Source organism: Poecilia reticulata, chromosome 3 (genome assembly GCF_904066995.2).
Source record: "Poecilia reticulata chromosome 3, P_reticulata-male-v2, whole genome shotgun sequence".
Taxonomy (NCBI): Eukaryota; Metazoa; Chordata; class Actinopteri; order Cyprinodontiformes; family Poeciliidae; genus Poecilia; species Poecilia reticulata.
Window position 1 is genome coordinate 31,211,968 of NC_088832.1, and position 24,399 is coordinate 31,236,366.

Genomic DNA, 24,399 nt, shown 5'->3' on the forward strand with positions numbered 1-24,399 from the left:
TCCACTGTCGTTGGCATTAGGCTGGGTTTATGTAGCATTTGATTTTTAACTAAATATTTATGCCTGTATTTCATTTATTTTGAAGTATGTTGGTCCTGTTTACAACTACCGTGTTTCTCCGATAGTAAGACACCCCCGATTGTAAGACGTATCGGGGTTTTCAGGGGGGTCGACTAATATAAGCCGTACTTTCGGGGAAACACGGGGGTATTGCCGCCTCCCTCTCATGTAGCTGCGCGCCGCCTCCTGCCCACGTCCGCACCGTCCCCCTCTCCATACGTCACCGCGCCGTCCCCCTCTCCATACGTCACCGCGCCGTCCCCCTCTCCATACGTCACCGCGCCGTCCCCCTCTCCATACGTCACCGCGCCGTCCCCTGCACTTGTCACTGCCGCCTCCTGCTTAAAATACGGTAATGCACACAGGAGACTGTGATTACAGTATGCTATACCGTATGCAGTGCTTATACCGTATGCTATATTTTTGCCCCTAAACATGAGCGCTTCCGGTTCCAGTGGTAAAGGAAGAGTTAACCGTGGAGTATCCTGAGGATGATGACATGGTTGTCATGGAATAATCTGTTTTATCTTCCAGTATTCCACTGTTCGTTCTTACCATTTTTCATTGCTTTACATGTTATGCAATGTTGTAACAAGACATTCTTGGCACTTCCTTTTATAAACTGTTTTGTGGTGAATACAATACTGTTCAGGTTGTTAATAATGTTAATTTCATGGTTAAAACAAATATTGAAAAATTTTTTCCAATATAAGAACACCCCGAAAGTAAGACATAGTGGGGCTTTGGGGGATAAAAGAAAGTAGACACTGTCTTACTTTCGGGAACAGGTATGATTTTATGTTCCAAAGCAATTTTTTGTATGTTCCATCTTATAGTAATTAACAAAACTGTTTGACTACAAAGTCTAGTCAAGATTGCTTTACATTTAATTTATACATTGAAATTTGTATAGTAAAATGCAATAAATTAGTTGTGATGTGCAGAAGATAAACATTAGCAAGCTCAAGAATATGTTTAACTCTTAATATATAATAGCAAAGTTAGTTATAAAGACTAGATGACGTCATTTATGGTCTTAATTGCAAAATAAAGTCTGCAAATTGATTGTAGAATGGTTTCATTTTTACATCACTTTGCATGATGAGCTACTTTCAATGTAAGTGTTTTGTGTTCTACAACTACATTTACTGTGGACTTAGAATTTAGTTTTGTTTCAAAATTATGTTAAGAATATATTAAATACATTAACTTTAATATATTTTACACTATAATTAATATATGGTATAGAATACAGACTTCAGGTGGGTCGACTAATATAAGCCGTACTTTCGGGGAAACACAGGGGTATTGCCGCCTCCCTCTCATGTAGCTGCGCGCCGCCTCCTGCCCACGTCCGCACCGTCCCCCTCTCCATACGTCACCGCGCCGTCCCCCTCTCCATACGTCACCCCGCCGTCCCCTGCACTTGTCACTGCCGCCTCCTACTTAAAATACGGTAATGCACACAGGAGACTGTGATACGGAACCACAAGCAGTGCTTATACCGTATGCTATATTTTTTGCCCCTAAACATTTGAAATTAAGCCGTTAAGCTTTTTTTGACAAACCTATGCTGTAGAAAAAATTAAATAAACACATTTACAGCGACCCTTGTTTTCCGGTTGCGTTCCGAAAATACCGTGATAGGCGAAATCCGTGAAGTAGTTACCTTTATTTTTTACAGTTATTACACAGCATAAATAAATACTCTACATTGAAACCAAAGAACAAAGACTGTTTTCAGATCGGCGGATGTGCGTGTGCATCAATCGGGCCTTATTAATGTGATCCGCAGTCATGTCATTTAAGCGTCTCCTCCAACCTGCACCGCCAGATTCACAGCTGTAATCTACGGCAGAGCGACGGATCTCATCAAACGAGCCTCCGGTCGGTTTTTGCGCTGCCTCTGGCCACAGTTTTCTTTTTTCCCGGCAGACATTGAAAGTTTCAGTTTCCATCTCCTGGGTGGCCAATCTGTATTAAACACCGTAACGTTATTGGCACTCAGGTAGCGCGGAGACTGTTTTTACCCAATCATATGGTCAATTAGGACGAAGAACACTGTGGGAAAAAAAATGAACAAAAAATCTGCGAAGCAGCGAGACCGTGAAAAGTGAACCGCGTTGCAGCGAGGGTTCACTGTAATATTTATAAAAAGCAACTGAGTAATTTGTAGAATGGCTGCATATTTGAGTTTATCTGGGTGAATCAGGGACTCATTCTCATGTTTGGCCTCATAATGCCTCAGCATTGAATAGGTGGATTTTAAAGACATATGCAGCACTTAACCTGCAGAACATAACATCTGATTGGTTGGTTTTGGTTGGGAGTGATGGATTTCTTCAGATGGAAATAGCTCAGGGGAAATGGAGGAGTTTTTATTTTCACAAATTATACGTCTCGTGACATAAAATCATAATATATATAAAGTAAACTAAAAGTCAGTTTCAGCTGAATTTGGGTTCAGATGATTAAGTAGAAACTGACAAGAACCGGATGAAACGACAAAATGAAAACAAATTAATTTTCCAATATAAAATCAAAATGGTCCCACACTGCGGAAACATTTCCTTTGAAGCTGCTCCATAATGACAATGTAAAAGATCAAGAATTTGCTTGGCAAATGCTTTTGACAGATTCGCTTACTTATAAACACAGTTTGGCATCCAGTGTCATTTCGAACAGTTCCTGTATTGGTCAGTGACTTGCTGAAACCATACGCGCACCGACACGGTCTGTGGGCTTGATGCATGCCCCGCGCGTCAGTGTTGCTGGACCCATCACTATGTATTACTATTCATGTCCATCCATCCATCCACTTTCTTCCGCTTATCCGGGGTCGGGTCGCGGGGCGCCAGCTCACAGGGAGGCCCAGACTTCCCTCTCTCCAGCCACTTCTTCCAGGTCCTCCGGGGAATCCCAAGGCATTCCCAGGCCAGCGAGAGACGTAATCCTCCAGCGTGTCCTGGGTCTTCCCCGAGGCCTCCTCCCGGTGGGACGTGCCCGGAACACCTCACCAGGGAGGCGTCCAGGAGGCATCCTGACCAGATGCCCGAGCCACCTCAAATACTATTCATGTATTTTACCGAATTCAAAGTACCGGCCATTTTTTCAAGTCAAACTGAACTGGCGCGTGAAAGCTAACCGTTCATGGCGTCATGCTACTTATGTCTCCATCCTGCTTTTAAAAATATCAAGCTGCAAGTCGTCTTATTTGATAACATGATTGATGTCCCGGTTATTAACATAAAGCAGGTGGCCATTTAACTTCGGTAAATATACTTTCAATGTCAAGTTTGGGGTTTTAGAATATGGGAAATGTCGCGGGTGGGGAGTATGGGTGGGGTCGAACGACGAACGAACGAACGTAAACTTTGGGGGAGCGGGAGCAGCCATTAGACCAGGGGAGAGACGGACGAACGTAATGTGGGGCGGAGGGAAACCGTTAGACCAGGGGATGACGGTAAGACTTGGGTGGCGACGGCTCCTGTTTCAGTCAGCGTTAAATTTGTTGCATGTTCGGCGCTCTAATCAGGCATGTTGAGATTAGGTTATGTTGATAAACTGTTAAAGTGGGTCAGAAGCTTCTTGCCTCATATAAATTGTAAGTTAGTGGATTGTACATACAGATAGTTAATTTTCATATTTCTGAAATAGGAACAAACATCACTGAGAGTAAATAAAAGCGACGTTTGCAAAAAAAAAAATTCCAATTGGGAGTTTTTACTGAAATGTCTACTTGCAAACTCGTTATTGGTTATTGTAGCTTAGCTTAAAACTATATAAATAGTACTGTTCTAAATTTGTTGTCGGAACAAATTATTTCATTTTATTATAAAAAAAAAACTAATTGATTTAATTATTGTAAGACTTGCATGTTTTGGTGTTTATATTCTTTTCCTTATATGGTTATTTTGTTTCCTCAACAGCTGCATCCAGACATCCTGAACTTTTCCTGGAAAGCAACTAGGCATCTTTAAATAGGTGTGTACATTTGTTTTTGTTTAAATTAGTTTAAATTAAGAAGTAGGTGTTTTCTACAATAACATAGGCATAATGTTTTAAGTGTCTTTCTAATAATATCTAATGCAGCACTATGTAACTTATGATACATTTTTTTACATATATGTTGAAACTGTCACTGTGGTGCTGCTCATCCATTTCCCTGATCTCTTGCATTTGGCTACGCTGCAGCTAACAGAACCTCTCATGAATGTGAAGGCTAGTTAGCATGGACACCGATGACAGTGGATAAACTGTTTTCCTGTAATGTTAAGTTGATTGACAGCATGAAGAGGTTGATTGACAGCGCTAAGACTATCCTCCTGTCTCTGATTGGTTGTTTTGGTTGGATGATGGATTTCTTCAGATGGAAATAGCTCAGGGGAAATGGAGGAGTTTTTATTTTCACAATTATACGTCTCGTGACATAAAATCATGACATGGTGACTTTTTTTAAAAATATGCAAAAATCAGTGTATGTTTTTATTTTCAAAAGAAAATATTTGTGTATTGTGTATGTTAGGGGTGCACCAATAAATCTTCCCCAATCCTTAATTTTGACGTTTGGTGATCCGCCAATACATGTGAAAGTGATTTCATCCACTGATCTTTTCACCTCAGCAAAGATCTAAAATCAACCGCTTTCCTCTCCTGTTAGAGACGTTTGACTGATAGACCAGCCACCAGGTCATGTCTCCATGTTTGCAGTTATCAATAGTCACCCACTGTTGCCAACCCACTGACGTTTTCTGCATTTAGCAATATTCAGGCAAGACGATCAGTATCGGCCAAATCAGAATTGACATGTCAGATTTTTAAAGATTGGCCAGAAATCTGCAATTGACACACTCTAGTGTAGATTTTTTAATCAAAATTACTCAATGTTGTTGTTTGTGAAAGAGTATAAGCAATTGGTGAGACGCTGATGAGAAAGGTGATATGCTGCTGTAATGTAATTTAGAAGCGTTTTGTAAAAAGTATGTTTATACATGAAGTGTTTCTGTGTTAAACTTGAGTATCCATTCTCTTTGTTTATAGATTTTCTGGGCTCAAACCCTGAATGAGGTCGACTGACATGACGCAGAGAAGGTGAAGAAGCAGCTTTGCATTCCAACCAGATGGTTCAAGTCCCTTAATGAACTGAACGACTGGGAATCCATGGAAAATTTGAGCCTTTTGAAGTTTAAACGTGATTGGTCATCTCATCAAACCTGGTGCACCAAGAACTTCTGCGAAGCACAAGAACTGGTCAGACAACATTTCAAGCTCTTGGTAACTGGACCTAAGAGTTGTATTAACCTTTTTTTTGCAGAACATAAACATAAAATGAACTGTTTTTTTATGTTCACAGCGACTAGAGGTAATAAGAGAAACACTCATGAATCCAGTGTCTTCCACTGTCGTTGGCATTAGGCTGGGTTTATGTAGCATTTGATTTTTAACTAAATATTTATGCCTGTATTTCATTTATTTTGAAGTATGTTGGTCCTGTTTACAACTACCGTGTTTCTCGATAGTAAGACACCCCGATTGTAAGACGTATCGGGGTTTTCAGGGGGTCGACTAATATAAGCCGTACTTTCGGGGAAACACGGGGTATTGCCGCCTCCCTCTCATGTAGCTGCGCGCCGCTCCTGCCACGTCCGCACCGTCCCCTCTCCATACGTCACCGCGCCGTCCCCTCTCCATACGTCACCGCGCCGTCCCCCTCTCCATACGTCACCGCGCCGTCCCCTGCACTTGTCACTGCCGCCTCCTGCTTAAAATACGGTAATGCACACAGGAGACTGTGATTACAGTATGCTTACCGTATGCAGTGCTTATACCGTATGCTATATTTTTGCCCCTAAACATGAGCGCTTCCGGTTCCAGTGGTAAAGGAAGAGTTACACCGTGGAGTATCCTGAGGATGATGACATGGTTGTCATGGAATAAATCTGTTTTATCTTCCAGTATTCCACTGTTCGTTCTTACCATTTTCATTGCTTTACATGTTATGCAATGTTGTAACAAGACATTCTTGGCACTTCCTTTTATAAAACTGTTTTGTGGTGAATACAATACTGTTCAGGTTGTTAATAAATGTTAATTTCATGGTTAAACAAATATTTGAAAATTTTTTCCAATATAAGACACCCCGAAAGTAAGACATAGTGGGGCTTTGGGGATAAAAGAAAGTAAGACACTGTCTTACTTTCGGGGAAACACGGTATGATTTTATGTTCCAAAGCAATTTTTTGTATGTTCCATCTTATAGTAATTAACAAAACTGTTTGACTACAAAGTCTAGTCAAGATTGCTTTACATTTAATTTATACATTGAAATTTGTATAGTAAAATGCAATAAATTAGTTGTTGATGTGCAGAAGATAACATTAGCAAGCTCAAGAATATGTTTAACTCTTAATATATAATAGCAAAGGTTAGTTATAAAGACTAGATGACGTCAATTTATGGTCTTAAATTGCAAATAAAGTCTGCAAATTGATTGTAGAATGGTTTCATTTTTACATCACTTTGCATGATGAGCTACTTTCAATGTAAGTGTTTTGTGTTCTACAACTACATTTACTGTGGACTTAGAATTTAGTTTTGTTTCAAAATTATGTTAAGAATATATTAAATACATTAACTTTAATATATTTTACACTATAATTAATATATGTATAGAATACAGACTTCAGGTGGGTCGACTAATATAAGCCGTACTTTCGGGGAAACACAGGGGTATTGCCGCCTCCCTCTCATGTAGCTGCGCGCCGCCTCCTGCCCACGTCCGCACCGTCCCCTCTCCATACGTCACCGCGCCGTCCCCTCTCCATACGTCACCCGCCGTCCCCTGCACTTGTCACTGCGCCTCCTACTTAAAATACGTAATGCACACAGGAGACTGTGATACGGAACCACAGCAGTGCTTATACCGTATGCTATATTTTGCCCTAAACATTTTGAATTAAGCCTGTTAAGCTTTTTTGACAAACCTATGCTGTAAAAAATTAAATAAACACATTTACAGCGAACCCTTGTTTTCGGTTGCGTTCCGAAAATAACCCGTGATAGGCGAAATCCGTGAAGTAGTTACTTTATTTTTTACAGTTATTACACAGCATAAATAAATACTCTACATTGAAACCAAAAGAACAAAACTGTTTTCAGATCGGCGGATGTCGTGTGCATCAATCGGGCCTTATTAATGTGATCCGCAGTCATGTCATTAAAGCGTCTCCTCCAACCTGCACCGCCAGATTCACAGCTGTATCTACGGCAGAGCGACGGATCTCATTCAAACGAGCACTCGCGGTCGGTTTTGCGCTGCCTTGGCCACAGTTTTTCTTTTTTCCCGCAGACATTGAAAAGTTTCAGTTTCCATCTCCTGGGTGGCCAATCTGTATTAAACACTGTAACGTTTTGGCACTCAGTAGCGCGGAGACTGTTTTTACCAATCATATGGTCAATTAGGACGAAGAACACTGTGGGAAAAAAAATGCACAAAAAAATCTGCGAAGCAGCGAGACCGTGAAAAGTGAACCGCGTTGCAGCGAGGGTTCACTGTAATAATTTATAAAAAGCAACTGAGTAATTTGTAGAATGGCTGCATATTTGAGTTTATCTGGGTGAATCTGGGACTTCATTCTCATGTTTGGCCTCATAATGCCTCAGCATTGAATAGGTGGATTTTAAAGACATATGCAGCACTTAACCTGCAGAACATAACATCTGATTGGTTGGTTTTGGTTGGGAGTGATGGATTTCTTCAGATGGAAATAGCTCAGGGGAAATGGAGGAGTTTTTATTTTCACAAATTATACGTCTCGTGACATAAAATCATAATATAATATAAAAGTAAACTAAAAGTCAGTTTCAGCTGAATTTGGGTTCAGATAGATTAAGTAGAAACTGACAAGAACCGGATGAAACGACAAAAATGAAAACAAATTAATTTTCCAATATAAAATCAAAATGGTCCCACACTGCGGAAACATTTCCTTTGAAGCTGCTCCATAATTGACAATGTAAAAGATCAAGAATTTGCTTGGCAAATGCTTTTGACAGATTCGCTTACTTATAAACACAGTTTGGCATCCAGTGTCATTTCGAAACAGTTCCTGTATTGGTCACGTGACTTGCTGAAACCAATACGCGCACCGACACGGTCTGTGGGCTTGATGCATGCCCCGGCGCGTCAGTGTTGCTGGACCCATCACTATGTATTACTATTCATGTCCATCCATCCATCCACTTTCTTCCGCTTATCCGGGGTCGGGTCGCGGGGGCAGCAGCTTCACAGGGAGGCCCAGACTTCCCTCTCTCCAGCCACTTCTTCCAGGTCCTCCGGGGGAATCCCAAGGCATTCCAGGCCAGCCGAGAGACGTAATCCCTCCAGCGTGTCCTGGGTCTTCCCCGAGGCCTCCTCCCGGTGGGACGTGCCCGGAACACCTCACCAGGAGGCGTCCAGGAGGCATCCTGACCAGATGCCCGAGCCACCTCAAATACTATTCATGTATTTTACCGAATTCAAAGTACCGGCCATTTTTTCAAGTCAAACTGAACTGGGCGCGTGAAAGCTAACCGTTCATGGCGTCATGCTACTTATGTCTCCATCCTGCTTTTTAAAAATATCAAGCTGCAAGTCGTCTTATTTGATAACATGATTTGATGTCCCGGTTATTAACATAAAAGCAGGTGGCCATTTAACTTCGGTAAATATACTTTCAATGTCAAGTTTGGGGTTTTAGAATATGGGAAATGTCGCGGGTGGGGAGTATGGGTGGGGTCGAACGACGAACGAACGAACGTAAACTTTGGGCGAGCGGGAGCAGCCATTAGACCAGGGGAGAGACGGACGAACGTAATGTGGGGGCGGAGGGAAACCGTTAGACCAGGGGATGACGGTAAGACTTGGGTGGCGACGGCTCCTGTTTCAGTCAGCGTTAAATTTGTTGCATGTGTTCGGCGCTCTAATCAGGCATGTTGAGATTAGGTTATGTTGATAAACTGTTAAAGTGGGTCAGAAGCTTCTTGCCTCATATAAATTGTAAGTTAGTGGATTGTACAAACAGATAGTTAGTTTTCATATTTCTGAAATAGGAACAAACATCACTGAGAGTAAATAAAAGCGACGTTTGCAAAAAAAATAAAAAATTCCAATTGGGAGTTTTTACTGAAATGCCTACTTGCAAACTCATTATTGGTAATTGTAGCTTAGCTTAAAACTATATAAATAGTACTGTTCTAAATTTGTTGTCGGAACAAATTATTTCATTTTATTATTAAAAAAAAACAACTAATTGATTTAATTATTGGAAGACGTGCATGTTTTGGTGTTTATATTTCTTTCTCCTTATATGGTTATTTTGTTTCCTCAACAGCTGCATCCAGACACTCCTGAACTTTTCCTGGAAAGCAACTAGGCATCTTTAAAATAGGTGTGTACATTTGTTTTTGTTTAAATTAGTTTAAATTAAGAAGTAGGTGTTTTCTACAATAACATAGGCATAATGTTTTAAGTGTCTTTCTAATAATATCTAATGCAGCACTATGTAACTTATGATACATTTTTTTACATATATGTTGAAACTGTCACTGTGGTGCTGCTCATCCTATTTCTCCCTGATCTCTTGCATTTGGCTACGCTGCAGCTAACAGAACCTCTCATGAATGTGAAGGCTAGTTAGCATGGACACCGATGACAGTGGATAAACTGTTTTCCTGTAATGTTAAGTTGATTGACAGCATGAAGAGGTTGATTGACAGCGCTAAGACTATCCTCCTGTCTCTGATTGGTTTGTTTTGGTTGGGAATGATGGATTTCTTCAGATGGAAATAGCTCAGGGGAAATGGAGGAGTTTTTATTTTCACAAATTATACGTCTCGTGACATAAAATCATGACATGGTGACTTTATTTTAACAAATATGGAAAAATCAGTGTATGTTTTTATTTTCAAAAGAAAATATTTGTGTATTGTGTATGTTAGGGGTGCACCAATAAATCTTCCCCAAATCCTTAATTTTGACGTTTGGTGATCCGCCAATACATGTGAAAGTGATTTCATCCACTGATCTTTTCCACCTCAGCAAAGATCTAAAAATCAACCGCTTTCCTCTCCTGTTAGAGACGTTTGACTGATAGACCAGCCCACCAGGTCATGTCTCCATGTTTGCAGTTATCAATAGTCACCCCACTGTTGCCAACCCACTGACGTTTTCTGCATTTAGCAATATTCAGGCAAGACGATCAGTATCGGCCAAAATCAGAATTGACATGTCAGATTTTTAAAGATTGGCCAGAAATCTGCAATTGACACACTCCTAGTGTAGATTTTTTTAATCAAAATTACTCAATGTTGTTGTTTGTGAAAGAGGTATAAGCAATTGGTGAGACGCTGATGAGAAAGGTGATATGCTGCTGTAATGTAATTTAGAAGCGTTTTGTAAAAAGTATGTTTATAACATGAAGTGTTTCTGTGTTAAACTTGAGTATCCATTCTCTTTGTTTATAGATTTTCTGGGCTCAAACCCTGAATGAGGTCGACTGACATGACGCAGAGAAAGGTGAAGAAGCAGCTTTGCATTCCAACCAGATGGTTCAAGTCCCTTAATGAACTGAACGACTGGGAATCCATGGAAAATTTGAGCCTTTTGAAGTTTAAACGTGATTGGTCATCTCATCAAACCTGGTGCACCAAGAACTTCTGCGAAGCACAAGAACTGGTCAGACAACATTTCAAGCTCTTGGTAACTGGACCTAAGAGTTGTATTAACCTTTTTTTTCAGAACATAAACATAAAATGAACTGTTTTTTTTTATGTTCACAGCGACTAGAGGTAATAAGAGAACACACTCATGAATCCAGTGTCTTCCACTGTCGTTGGCATTAGGCTGGGTTTATGTAGCATTTGATTTTTAACTAAATATTTATGCCTGTATTTCATTTATTTTGAAGTATGTTGGTCCTGTTTACAACTACCGTGTTTCTCCGATAGTAAGACACCCCCGATTGTAAGACGTATCGGGGTTTTCAGGGGGGTCGACTAATATAAGCCGTACTTTCGGGGAAACACGGGGGTATTGCCGCCTCCCTCTCATGTAGCTGCGCGCCGCCTCCTGCCCACGTCCGCACCGTCCCCCTCTCCATACGTCACCGCGCCGTCCCCCTCTCCATACGTCACCGCGCCGTCCCCCTCTCCATACGTCACCGCGCCGTCCCCTGCACTTGTCACTGCCGCCTCCTGCTTAAAATACGGTAATGCACACAGGAGACTGTGATTACAGTATGCTATACCGTATGCAGTGCTTATACCGTATGCTATATTTTTGCCCCTAAACATGAGCGCTTCCGGTTCCAGTGGTAAAAGGAAGAGTTACACCGTGGAGTATCCTGAGGATGATGACATGGTTGTCATGGAATAAATCTGTTTTATCTTCCAGTATTCCACTGTTCGTTCTTACCATTTTTCATTGCTTTACATGTTATGCAATGTTGTAACAAGACATTCTTGGCACTTCCTTTTATAAAACTGTTTTGTGGTGAATACAATACTGTTCAGGTTGTTAATAAATGTTAATTTCATGGTTAAAACAAAATATTTGAAAAATTTTTTCCAATATAAGACACCCCGAAAGTAAGACATAGTGGGGCTTTGGGGGATAAAAAGAAAGTAAGACACTGTCTTACTTTCGGGGAAACACGGTATGATTTTATGTTCCAAAGCAATTTTTTGTATGTTCCATCTTATAGTAATTAACAAAACTGTTTGACTACAAAGTCTAGTCAAGATTGCTTTACATTTAATTTATACATTGAAATTTGTATAGTAAAATGCAATAAATTAGTTGTGATGTGCAGAAGATAAACATTAGCAAGCTCAAGAATATGTTTAACTCTTAATATATAATAGCAAAGGTTAGTTATAAAGACTAGATGACGTCAATTTATGGTCTTAAATTGCAAAATAAAGTCTGCAAATTGATTGTAGAATGGTTTCATTTTTACATCACTTTGCATGATGAGCTACTTTCAATGTAAGTGTTTTGTGTTCTACAACTACATTTACTGTGGACTTAGAATTTAGTTTTGTTTCAAAATTATGTTAAGAATATATTAAATACATTAACTTTAATATATTTTACACTATAATTAATATATGGTATAGAATACAGACTTCAGGTGGGTCGACTAATATAAGCCGTACTTTCGGGGAAACACAGGGGTATTGCCGCCTCCCTCTCATGTAGCTGCGCGCCGCCTCCTGCCCACGTCCGCACCGTCCCCCTCTCCATACGTCACCGCGCCGTCCCCCTCTCCATACGTCACCCCGCCGTCCCCTGCACTTGTCACTGCCGCCTCCTACTTAAAATACGGTAATGCACACAGGAGACTGTGATACGGAACCACAAGCAGTGCTTATACCGTATGCTATATTTTTGCCCCTAAACATTTTGAAATTAAGCCTGTTAAGCTTTTTTTGACAAAACCTATGCTGTAGAAAAAAATTAAATAAACACATTTACAGCGAACCCTTGTTTTCCGGTTGCGTTCCGAAAATAACCCGTGATAGGCGAAATCCGTGAAGTAGTTACCTTTATTTTTTACAGTTATTACACAGCATAAATAAATACTCTACATTGAAACCAAAGAACAAAGACTGTTTTCAGATCGGCGGATGTGCGTGTGCATCAATCGGGCCTTATTAATGTGATCCGCAGTCATGTCATTAAAGCGTCTCCTCCAACCTGCACCGCCAGATTCACAGCTGTATCTACGGCAGAGCGACGGATCTCATCAAACGAGCCTCCGGTCGGTTTTTGCGCTGCCTCTGGCCACAGTTTTCTTTTTTCCCGGCAGACATTGAAAGTTTCAGTTTCCATCTCCTGGGTGGCCAATCTGTATTAAACACCGTAACGTTATTGGCACTCAGGTAGCGCGGAGACTGTTTTTACCAATCATATGGTCAATTAGGACGAAGAACACTGTGGGAAAAAAAATGAACAAAAAAATCTGCGAAGCAGCGAGACCGTGAAAAGTGAACCGCGTTGCAGCGAGGGTTCACTGTAATAATTTATAAAAAGCAACTGAGTAATTTGTAGAATGGCTGCATATTTGAGTTATCTGGTGAATCAGGGACTTCATTCTCATGTTGGCCTCATAATGCCTCAGCATGAATAGGTGGATTTTTAAAGACATATGCAGCACTTAACCTGCAGAACATAACATCTGATTGGTTGGTTTTGGTTGGGAGTGATGGATTTCTTCAGATGGAAATAGCTCAGGGGAATGGAGGATTTTTATTTCACAAATTATACTCTCTGAATAAAAATATAATATAATATAAAAGTAAACTAAAAGTCAGTTTCAGCTGAATTTGGGTTCAGATAGATTAAGTAGAAACTGACAAGAACCGGATGAAACGACAAAATGAAAACAAATTAATTTTCCAATATAAAATCAAAATGGTCCCACACTGCGGAAACATTTCCTTTGAAGCTGCTCCATAATTGACAATGTAAAAGATCAAGAATTTGCTTGGCAAATGCTTTTGACAGATTCGCTTACTTATAAACACAGTTGGCATCCAGTGTCATTTCGAAACAGTTCCTGTATTGGTCACGTGACTTGCTGAAACCAATACGCGCACCGACACGGTCTGTGGGCTGATGCATGCCCCGGCGCGTCAGTGTTGCTGGACCCATCACTATGTATTACTATTCATGTCATCCATCCATTCACTTTTCCGCTTATCCGGGGTCGGGTCGCGGGGCAGCAGCTTCACAAGGAGCCCAGACTTCCCTCTCTCCAGCACTTCTTCCAGCCTCCGGGGAATCCCAAGGCATTCCCAGGCCACCGAGAGACGTAATCCCTCCAGCGTTCCTGGGTCTTCCCGAGGCCTCCTCCCGTGGGACGTGCCCGAACACCTCACCAGGGAGCGTCCAGGAGGCATCCTGACCAGAATCCCGAGCCACCTCAAATACTATTCATGTATTTTACCGAATTCAAAGTACGCCATTTTCAAGTCAAACTGAACTGGCGCGTGAAAGCTAACCGTTCATGGCGTCATGCTACTATGTCTCCATCCTGCTTTTTAAAAATTCAAGCTGCAAGTCGTCTTATTTGATAACATGATTTGATGTCCCGGTTATTAACATAAAAGCAGTGGCCATTTAACTTCGGTAAATTACTTTCAATGTCAAGTTTGGGGTTTTAGAATATGGAAATGTCGCGGGTGGGAGTATGGTGGGGTCGAACGACGAACGAACGAACGTAAACTTTGGGGGAGCGGGAGAGCCATTAGACCAGGGGAGAGACGGACGAACGTAATGTGGGGGCGAGGGAACCGTTAGACCAGGGGATGACGGTAAGACTTGGGTGGCGACGGCTCCTGTTCAGTCAGCGTTAAATTTGTTGCATGTTCGGCGCTCTATCAGGCATGTTGAGATTAGTTATGTTGATAAACTGTTAAAGTGGGTCAGAAGCTTCTTGCCTCATATAAATTGTAAGTTAGTGGATTGTACAAACAGATAGTTAGTTTTCATATTTCTGAAATAGGAACAAACATCACTGAGAGTAATAAAAGCGACGTTTGCAAAAAAAATAAAAATTCCAATTGGGAGTTTTACTGAAATGCCTACTTGCAAACTCATTATTGTAATTGTAGCTTAGCTTAAAACTATATAAATAGTACTGTTCTAAATTTGTTGTCGGAACAAATTATTTCATTTTATTATTAAAAAAAACAACTAATTGATTTAATTATTGGAAGACGTGCATGTTTTGGTGTTTATATTCTTCTCCTTATATGTTATTTTGTTTCCTCAACAGCTGCATCCAGACACTCCTGAACTTTTCCTGGAAAGCAACTAGGCATCTTTAAAATAGGTGTGTACATTTGTTTTTGTTTAAATTAGTTTAAATTAAGAAGTAGGTGTTTTCTACAATAACATAGGCATAATGTTTTAAGTGTCTTTCTAATAATATCTAATGCAGCACTATGTAACTTATGATACATTTTTTACATATATGTTGAAACTGTCACTGTGGTGCTGCTCATCCTATTTCTCCCTGATCTCTTGCATTTGGCTACGCTGCAGCTAACAGAACCTCTCATGAATGTGAAGGCTAGTTAGCATGGACACCGATGACAGTGGATAACTGTTTTCCTGTAATGTTAAGTTGATTGACAGCATGAGAGGTTGATTGACAGCGCTAAGACTATCCTCCTGTCTCTGATTGGTTTGTTTTGGTTGGGAATGATGATTTCTTCAGATGGAAATAGCTCAGGGGAAATGGAGGAGTTTTTATTTTCACAAATTATACGTCTCGTGACATAAAATCATGACATGGTGACTTTATTTTAACAATATGGAAAAATCAGTGTATGTTTTTATTTCAAAAGAAATATTTGTGTATTGTGTATGTTAGGGGTGCACCAATAAATCTTCCCCAAATCCTTAATTTTGACGTTTGGTGATCCGCCAATACATGTGAAAGTGATTTCATCCACTGATCTTTTCCACCTCAGCAAAGATCTAAAAATCAACCGCTTTCCTCTCCTGTTAGAGACGTTTGACTGATAGACCAGCCCACCAGGTCATGTCTCCATGTTTGCAGTTATCAATAGTCACCCCACTGTTGCCAACCCACTGACGTTTCTGCATTTAGCAATATTCAGGCAAGACGATCAGTATCGGCCAAATCAGAATTGACATGTCAGATTTTAAAGATTGGCCAGAAATCTGCAATTGACACACTCCTAGTGTAGATTTTTTTAATCAAAATTACTCAATGTTGTTGTTTGTGAAGAGGTATAAGCAATTGGTGAGACGCTGATGAGAAAGGTGATATGCTGCTGTAATGTAATTTAGAAGCGTTTTGTAAAAAGTATGTTTATAACATGAAGTGTTTCTGTGTTAAACTTGAGTATCCATTCTCTTTGTTTATAGATTTTCTGGGCTCAAACCCTGAATGAGGTCGACTGACATGACGCAGAGAAAGGTGAAGAAGCAGCTTTGCATTCCAACCAGATGGTTCAAGTCCCTTAATGAACTGAACGACTGGGAATCCATGGAAAATTTGAGCCTTTTGAAGTTTAAACGTGATTGGTCATCTCATCAAACCTGGTGCACCAAGAACTTCTGCGAAGCACAAGAACTGGTCAGACAACATTTCAAGCTCTTGGTAACTGGACCTAAGAGTTGTATTAACCTTTTTTTTGCAGAACATAAACATAAAATGAACTGTTTTTTTTTATGTTCACAGCGACTAGAGGTAATAAGAGAACACACTCATGAATCCAGTGTCTTCCACTGTCGTTGGCATTAGGCTGGATTTATGTAGCATTTGATTTTTAACTAAATATTTATACCTGTATTTCATTTATTTTGAAGTATGTTGGTCCTGTTTACACTACCGTGTTTCTCCGATAGTAAGACACCCCCGATTGTAAGACGTATCGGGGTTTTCAGGGGGGTCGACTAATATAAGCCGTACTTTCGGGGAAACACGGGGGTATTGCCGCCTCCCTCTCATGTAGCTGCGCGCCGCCTCCTGCCCACGTCCGCACCGTCCCCCTCTCCATACGTCACCGCGCCGTCCCCCTCTCCATACGTCACCGCGCCGTCCCCCTCTCCATACGTCACCGCGCCGTCCCCTGCACTTGTCACTGCCGCCTCCTGCTTAAAATACGGTAATGCACACAGGAGACTGTGATTACAGTATGCTATACCGTATGCAGTGCTTATACCGTATGCTATATTTTTGCCCCTAAACATGAGCGCTTCCGGTTCCAGTGGTAAAAGGAAGAGTTACACCGTGGAGTATCCTGAGGATGATGACATGGTTGTCATGGAATAAATCTGTTTTATCTTCCAGTATTCCACTGTTCGTTCTTACCATTTTTCATTGCTTTACATGTTATGCAATGTTGTAACAAGACATTCTTGGCACTTCCTTTTATAAAACTGTTTTGTGGTGAATACAATACTGTTCAGGTTGTTAATAAATGTTAATTTCATGGTTAAAACAAAATATTTGAAAAATTTTTTCCAATATAAGACACCCGAAAGTAAGACATAGTGGGCTTTGGGGGATAAAAAAAGTAAGACACTGTCTTACTTTCGGGGAAACACGGTATGATTTATGTTCCAAAGCAATTTTTTGTATGTTCCATCTTATAGTAATTAACAAAACTGTTTGACTACAAAGTCTAGTCAAGATTGCTTTACATTTAATTTATACATTGAAATTTGTATAGTAAAATGCATAAATTAGTTGTGATGTGCAGAAGATAAACATTAGCAAGCTCAAGAATATGTTTAACTCTTAATATATAATAGCAAAGGTTAGTTTATAAAGACTAGATGACGTCAATTTATGGTCTTAAATTGCAAAATAAAGTCTGCAAATTGATTGTAGAATGGTTTCATTTTACATCACTTTGCATGATGAGCTACTTTCAATGTAAGTGTTTGTGTTCTACAACTACATTTACTGTGGACTTAGAATTTAGTTTTGTTTCAAAATTATGTTAAGAATATATTAAATACATTAACTTTATATATTTTACACTATAATTAATATATGGTATAGAATACAGACTTCAGGTGGGTCGACTAATATAAGCCGTACTTTCGGGGAAACACAGGGGTATTGCCGCCTCCCTCTCATGTAGCTGCGCGCCGCCTCCTGCCCACGTCCGCACCGTCCCCCTCTCCATACGTCACCGCGCCGTCCCCCTCTCCATACGTCACCCCGCCGTCCCCTGCACTTGTCACTGCCGCCTCCTACTTAAAATACGGTAATGCACACAGGAGACTGTGATACGGAACCACAAGCAGTGCTTATACCGTATGCTATATTTTTGCCCCTAAACATTTTGAAATTAAGCCTGTTAAGCTTTTTTTGACAAAACCTATGCTGTAGAAAAAAATTAAATAACACATTTACAGCGAACCCTTGTTTTCCGGTTGCGTTCCGAAAATAACCCGTGATAGGCGAAATCCGTGAAGTAGTTACCTTTATTTTTTACAGTTATTACACAGCATAAATAAATACTCTACATTGAAACCAAAGAACAAAGACTGTTTTCAGATCGGCGGATGTGCGTGTGCATCAATCGGGCCTTATTAATGTGATCCGCAGTCATGTCATTAAAGCGTCTCCTCCACTCTGCACCGCCTGATTCACAGCTGTATCTACGGCAGAGCGACGGATCTCATCAAAACGAGCCTCCGGTCGGTTTTGCGCTGCCTCTGGCCACAGTTTTCTTTTTTCCCGGCAGACATTGAAAGTTTCAGTTTCCATCTCCTGGGTGGCCAATCTGTATTAAACACCGTAACGTTATTGGCACTCAGGTAGCGCGGAGACTGTTTTTACCAATCATATGGTCAATTAGGACGAAGAACACTGTGGGAAAAAAAATGAACAAAAAAATCTGCGAAGCAGCGAGACCGTGAAAAGTGAACCGCGTTGCAGCGAGGGTTCACTGTAATAATTTATAAAAAGCAACTGAGTAATTTGTAGAATGGCTGCATATTTGAGTTTATCTGGGTGAATCAGGGACTTCATTCTCATGTTTGGCCTCATAATGCCTCAGCATTGAATAGGTGGATTTTAAAGACATATGCAGCACTTAACCTGCAGAACATAACATCTGATTGGTTGGTTTTGGTTGGGAGTGATGGATTTCTTCAGATGGAAATAGCTCAGGGGAAATGGAGGAGTTTTTATTTTCACAAATTATACGTCTCGTGACATAAAATCATAATATAATATAAAAGTAAACTAAAAGTCAGTTTCAGCTGAATTTGGGTTCAGATAGATTAAGTAGAAACTGACAAGAACCGGATGAAACGACAAAAATGAAAACAAATTAATTTTCCAATATAAAATCAAAATGGTCCCACACTGCGGAAACATCTCCTTTGAAGCTGATCCATAATTGACAATGTAAAAGATCAAGAATTTGCTTGGCAAATGCTTTTGACAGATTCGCTTACTTATAAACACAGTTTGGCATCCAGTGTCATTTCGAAACAGTTCCTGTATTGGTCACGTGACTCGCTGAAACCAACACGCGCACCGTCACGGTCTGTGGGCTTGATGCATGCCCCGGCGCGTCGGTGTTGCTGGACCCATCACTATGTATTACTATTCATGTCCATCAATCCATTTTCTTCCGCTTATCCGGGGTCGGGTCGCGGGGCAGCAGCTTCAAAGGAGGCCCAGACTTCCCTCTCTCCAGCCACTTCTTCCAGTCCTCCGGGGGAATCCCAAGGCATTCCCAGGCCAGCCGAGAGACGTAATCCCTCCAGCGTGTCCTGGGTCTTCCCCGAGGCCTCCTCCCGGTGGGACGTGCCCGGACACCTCACCAGGGAGGCGTCCAGGAGGCATCCTGACCAGATGCCCGAGCCACCTCAAATACTATTCATGTATTTTACCGAATTCAAAGTACCGGCCATTTTTTCAAGTCAAACTGAACTGGGCGCGTGAAAGCTAACCGTTCATGGCGTCATGCTACTTATGTCTCCATCCTGCTTTTTAAAAATATCAAGCTGCAAGTGTCTTATTTGATAACATGATTTGATGTCCCGGTTATTAACATAAAAGCAGGTGGCCATTTAACTTCGGTAAATATACTTTCAATGTCAAGTTTGGGGTTTTAGAATATGGGAAATGTCGCGGGTGGGGAGTATGGGTGGGGTCGAACGACGAACGAACGAACGTAAACTTTGGGGGAGCGGGAGCAGCCATTAGACCAGGGGAGAGACGGACGAACGTAATGTGGGGGCGGAGGGAAACCGTTAGACCAGGGGATGACGGTAAGACTTGGGTGGCGACGGCTCCTGTTTCAGTCAGCGTTAAATTTGTTGCATGTTCGGCGCTCTAATCAGGCATGTTGAGATTAGGTTATGTTGATAAACTGTTAAAGTGGGTCAGAAGCTTCTTGCCTCATATAAATTGTAAGTTAGTGGATTGTACAAACAGATAGTTAGTTTTCATATTTCTGAAATAGGAACAAACATCACTGAGAGTAAATAAAAGCGACGTTTGCAAAAAAAATAAAAAATTCCAATTGGGAGTTTTTACTGAAATGCCTACTTGCAAACTCATTATTGGTAATTGTAGCTTAGCTTAAAACTATATAAATAGTACTGTTCTAAATTTGTTGTCGGAACAAATTATTTCATTTTATTATTAAAAAAAAACAACTAATTGATTTAATTATTGGAAGACGTGCATGTTTTGGTGTTTATATTTCTTTCTCCTTATATGGTTATTTTGTTTCCTCAACAGCTGCATCCAGACACTCCTGAACTTTTCCTGGAAAGCAACTAGGCATCTTTAAAATAGGTGTGTACATTTGTTTTTGTTTAAATTAGTTTAAATTAAGAAGTAGGTGTTTTCTACAATAACATAGGCATAATGTTTTAAGTGTCTTTCTAATAATATCTAATGCAGCACTATGTAACTTATGATACATTTTTTTACATATATGTTGAAACTGTCACTGTGGTGCTGCTCATCCTATTTCTCCCTGATCTCTTGCATTTGGCTACGCTGCAGCTAACAGAACCTCTCATGAATGTGAAGGCTAGTTAGCATGGACACCGATGACAGTGGATAAACTGTTTTCCTGTAATGTTAAGTTGATTGACAGCATGAAGAGGTTGATTGACAGCGCTAAGACTATCCTCCTGTCTCTGATTGGTTTGTTTTGGTTGGGAATGATGGATTTCTTCAGATGGAAATAGCTCAGGGGAAATGGAGGAGTTTTTATTTTCACAAATTATACGTCTCGTGACATAAAATCATGACATGGTGACTTTATTTTAACAAATATGCAAAAATCAGTGTATGTTTAAATATTTTCAAAAGAAAATATTTGTGTATTGTGTATGTTAGGGGTGCACCAATAAATCTTCCCCAAATCCTTAATTTTGACGATTGGTGATCCGCCAATACATGTGAAAGTGATTTCATCCACTGATCTTTTCTACCTCAGCAAAGATCTAAAAATCAACCGCTTTCCTCTCCTGTTAGAGACGTTTGACTGATAGACCAGCCCACCAGGTCATGTCTCCATGTTTGCAGTTATCAATAGTCACCCCACTGTTGCCAACCCACTGACGTTTTCTGCATTTAGCAATATTCAGGCAAGACGATCAGTATCGGCCAAAATCAGAATTGACATGTCAGATTTTTAAAGATTGGCCAGAAATCTGCAATTGACACACTCCTAGTGTAGATTTTTTTAATCAAAATTACTCAATGTTGTTGTTTGTGAAAGAGGTATAAGCAATTGGTGAGACGCTGATGAGAAAGGTGATATGCTGCTGTAATGTAATTTAGAAGCGTTTTGTAAAAAGTATGTTTATAACATGAAGTGTTTCTGTGTTAAACTTGAGTATCCATTCTCTTTGTTTATAGATTTTCTGGGCTCAAACCCTGAATGAGGTCGACTGACATGACGCAGAGAAAGGTGAAGAAGCAGCTTTGCATTCCAACCAGATGGTTCAAGTCCCTTAATGAACTGAACGACTGGGAATCCATGGAAAATTTGAGCCTTTTGAAGTTTAAACGTGATTGGTCATCTCATCAAACCTGGTGCACCAAGAACTTCTGCGAAGCACAAGAACTGGTCAGACAACATTTCAAGCTCTTGGTAACTGGACCTAAGAGTTGTATTAACCTTTTTTTTGCAGAACATAAACATAAAATGAACTGTTTTGTTTTATGTTCACAGCGACTAGAGGTAATGAGAGAACACACTCATGAATCCAGTGTCTTCCACTGTCGTTGGCATTAGGCTGGGTTTATGTAGCATTTGATTTTTAACTAAATATTTATGCCTGTATTTCATTTATTTTGAAGTATGTTGGTCCTGTTTACATCTACCGTGTTTCCCCGATAGTAAGACACCCCCGATTGTAAGACGTATCGGGGTTTTCAGGGGGGTCGACTAATATAAGCCGTACTTTCGGGGAAACACGGGGGTATTGCCGCCTCCCTCTCATGTAGCTGCGCGCCGCCTCCTGCCCACGTCCGCACCGTCCCCCTCTCCATACGTCACCGCGCCGTCCCCTGCACTTGTCACTGCCGCCTCCTGCTTAAAATACGGTAATGCACACAGGAGGCTGTGATTACAGTATGCTATACCGTATGCAGTGCTTATACCGTATGCTATATTTTTGCCCCTAAACATGAGCGCTTCCGGTTCCAGTGGTAAAAGGAAGAGTTACACCGTGGAGTATCCTGAGGATGATGACATGGTTGTCATGGAATAAATCTGTTTTATCTTCCAGTATTCCACTGTTCGTTCTTACCATTCTTCATTGCTTTACATGTTATGCAATGTTGTAACAAGACATTCTTTGCACTTCCTTTTATAAAACTGTTTTGTGGTGAATACAATACTGTTCAGGTTGTTAATAAATGTTAATTTCATGGTTAAAACAAAATATTTGAAAAATTTTTTCCAATATAAGACACCCCGAAAGTAAGACATAGTGGGGCTTTGGGGGATAAAAAGAAAGTAAGACACTGTCTTACTTTCGGGGAAACACGGTATGATTTTCATGTTCCAAAGCAATTTTTTGTATGTTCCATCTTATAGTAATTAACAAAACTGTTTGACTACAAAGTCTAGTCAAGATTGCTTTACATTTAATTTATACATTGAAATTTGTATAGTAAAATGCAATAAATTAGTTGTGATGTGCAGAAGATAAACATTAGCAAGCTCAAGAATATGTTTAACTCTTAATATATAATAGCAAAGGTTAGTTATAAAGACTAGATGACGTCAATTTATGGTCTTAAATTGCAAAATAAAGTCTGCAAATTGATTGTAGAATGGTTTCATTTTTATATCACTTTGCATGATGAGCTACTTTCAATGTAAGTGTTTTGTGTTCTACAACTACATATACTGTGGACTTAGAATTTAGTTTTGTTTCAAAATTATGTTAAGAATATATTAAATACATTAACTTTAATATATTTTACACTATAATTAATATATGGTATAGAATACAGACTTCAATGGTTTGGAAGACAAAAGTATTTGGAAATGTCCAAAGTTTAAAAAAAAAAAGTTTGTGAATATATCACAAAAGAGTAAAAAGACAGAGAATTTCAGTTTTGGGTTAACAAAATATTGATAAATTTGACACAAAAAACTGTTAAATTATGGAAAATATTTTGATGGAAATTCTGAAAAAAAAAATACAGAAAATGTCCTGGTAATTCTCTGCCAGGATATTTTCCAATGTTTTTTGCAGAATTTCCATCAGAAGTTTCCCGTAATTTAACAGTATTTTATTTCAAATTTTTTCGTAAAAAAACAGGGAAATGTCCTGGTAATTTTCTGCCAATACATTTTCTGTTTTTTTATGGAATTTCCAGCAGAATTGTTCTGTAATTTAACAGTTTTTTCCCCCGTAATTTAACATAACATATACAAACTGTTAAATTATGGCCCACCACCACTTCAGGTGACATTTCCCATATTCTCAAACTCAAAGCTTGACATGTATGGGGCAACGTGAGAGTTCATCTATTAAACTGACTGAAGATTAATACATAAACTAAAAGCTGGGTCATAGACATTTTTAATAAGCGTATTTGTTAGCCTGCCTCTTATTATTACGGTAAATTGAAATTAATTTTAGATTTTTGTATAACTTGTTGTCAGGTTAACTTAGAAAGTGAGCTGTTATTATTACAGGTTAGTTTTCTAAACTACAAAAAAGTAACTGTTAGGGAAGTAACACTGCTGTTATGCCAGATTTACCAATGCTTTATTTTGTTAAATTTTTATATGATTACTCGATTATTCGTAAGAATAATCGATAGATTACTCGATTACTAAAATATTTATTTACAATAGCCCTAATTCTATGAATAAAATGGCATTTATAAGGGGATCGGGGGGATTAATGTCTCTCCTTCGCTCCCTCCTCCTTCACTTCCCCCACCCCCCACCCCTCTAACGATACGTCAGCCCCCCACCTTCTCTCCTTCTTCTTCAAACCCCTTCTAATTATACTCTAGCCCCCCAGTCCGCAGATTAACGTCTCTCCTTCGCCCCCCTCCTTCTACAGCCAGACCTCCTCCCCCTTCTTGCAATACGCCGTCCGTCCAGCCCCCCCAGCACTCAACAGTACGCGGGGCCGGCCCCACCCTCTTCGACTCCTCACACTTCTAATGGTACACTAGGCCCCCCTCAATGTCTCTCCTTCGCTCCCTCCTTCTTCGCTTCCCCCACCCCTCTAATGATACGTCAGCCCCCCTCCTTCTTCTTCGAACCCCTTCTAATTATACTCTAGCCCCCCAGTCCGCA

The 24,399-nt window shown here is 40.1% G+C and overlaps 1 long non-coding RNA gene across 2 annotated transcripts; it reads left to right on the forward strand.

Annotated features, from left to right (window-relative positions):
- The first annotated feature begins 5,156 nt into the window (after positions 1-5,156).
- LOC145551167 (uncharacterized) lies at positions 5,157-22,903 on the forward strand. 2 transcript variants are annotated; one of them, XR_014087007.1, is made up of 6 exons: positions 9,026-9,488; positions 10,564-10,774; positions 14,880-14,936; positions 16,001-16,211; positions 20,352-20,408; positions 21,486-22,903. It is a non-coding gene; the product is annotated as an uncharacterized LOC145551167 (long non-coding RNA). The 2 variants fall into 2 exon arrangements; XR_014087008.1 differs by lacking the exons at positions 20,352-20,408; positions 21,486-22,903 and adding an exon at positions 5,157-5,334 and having other exon boundaries at positions 9,432-9,488; positions 16,001-16,404.
- The last annotated feature ends 1,496 nt before the right edge of the window (positions 22,904-24,399 follow it).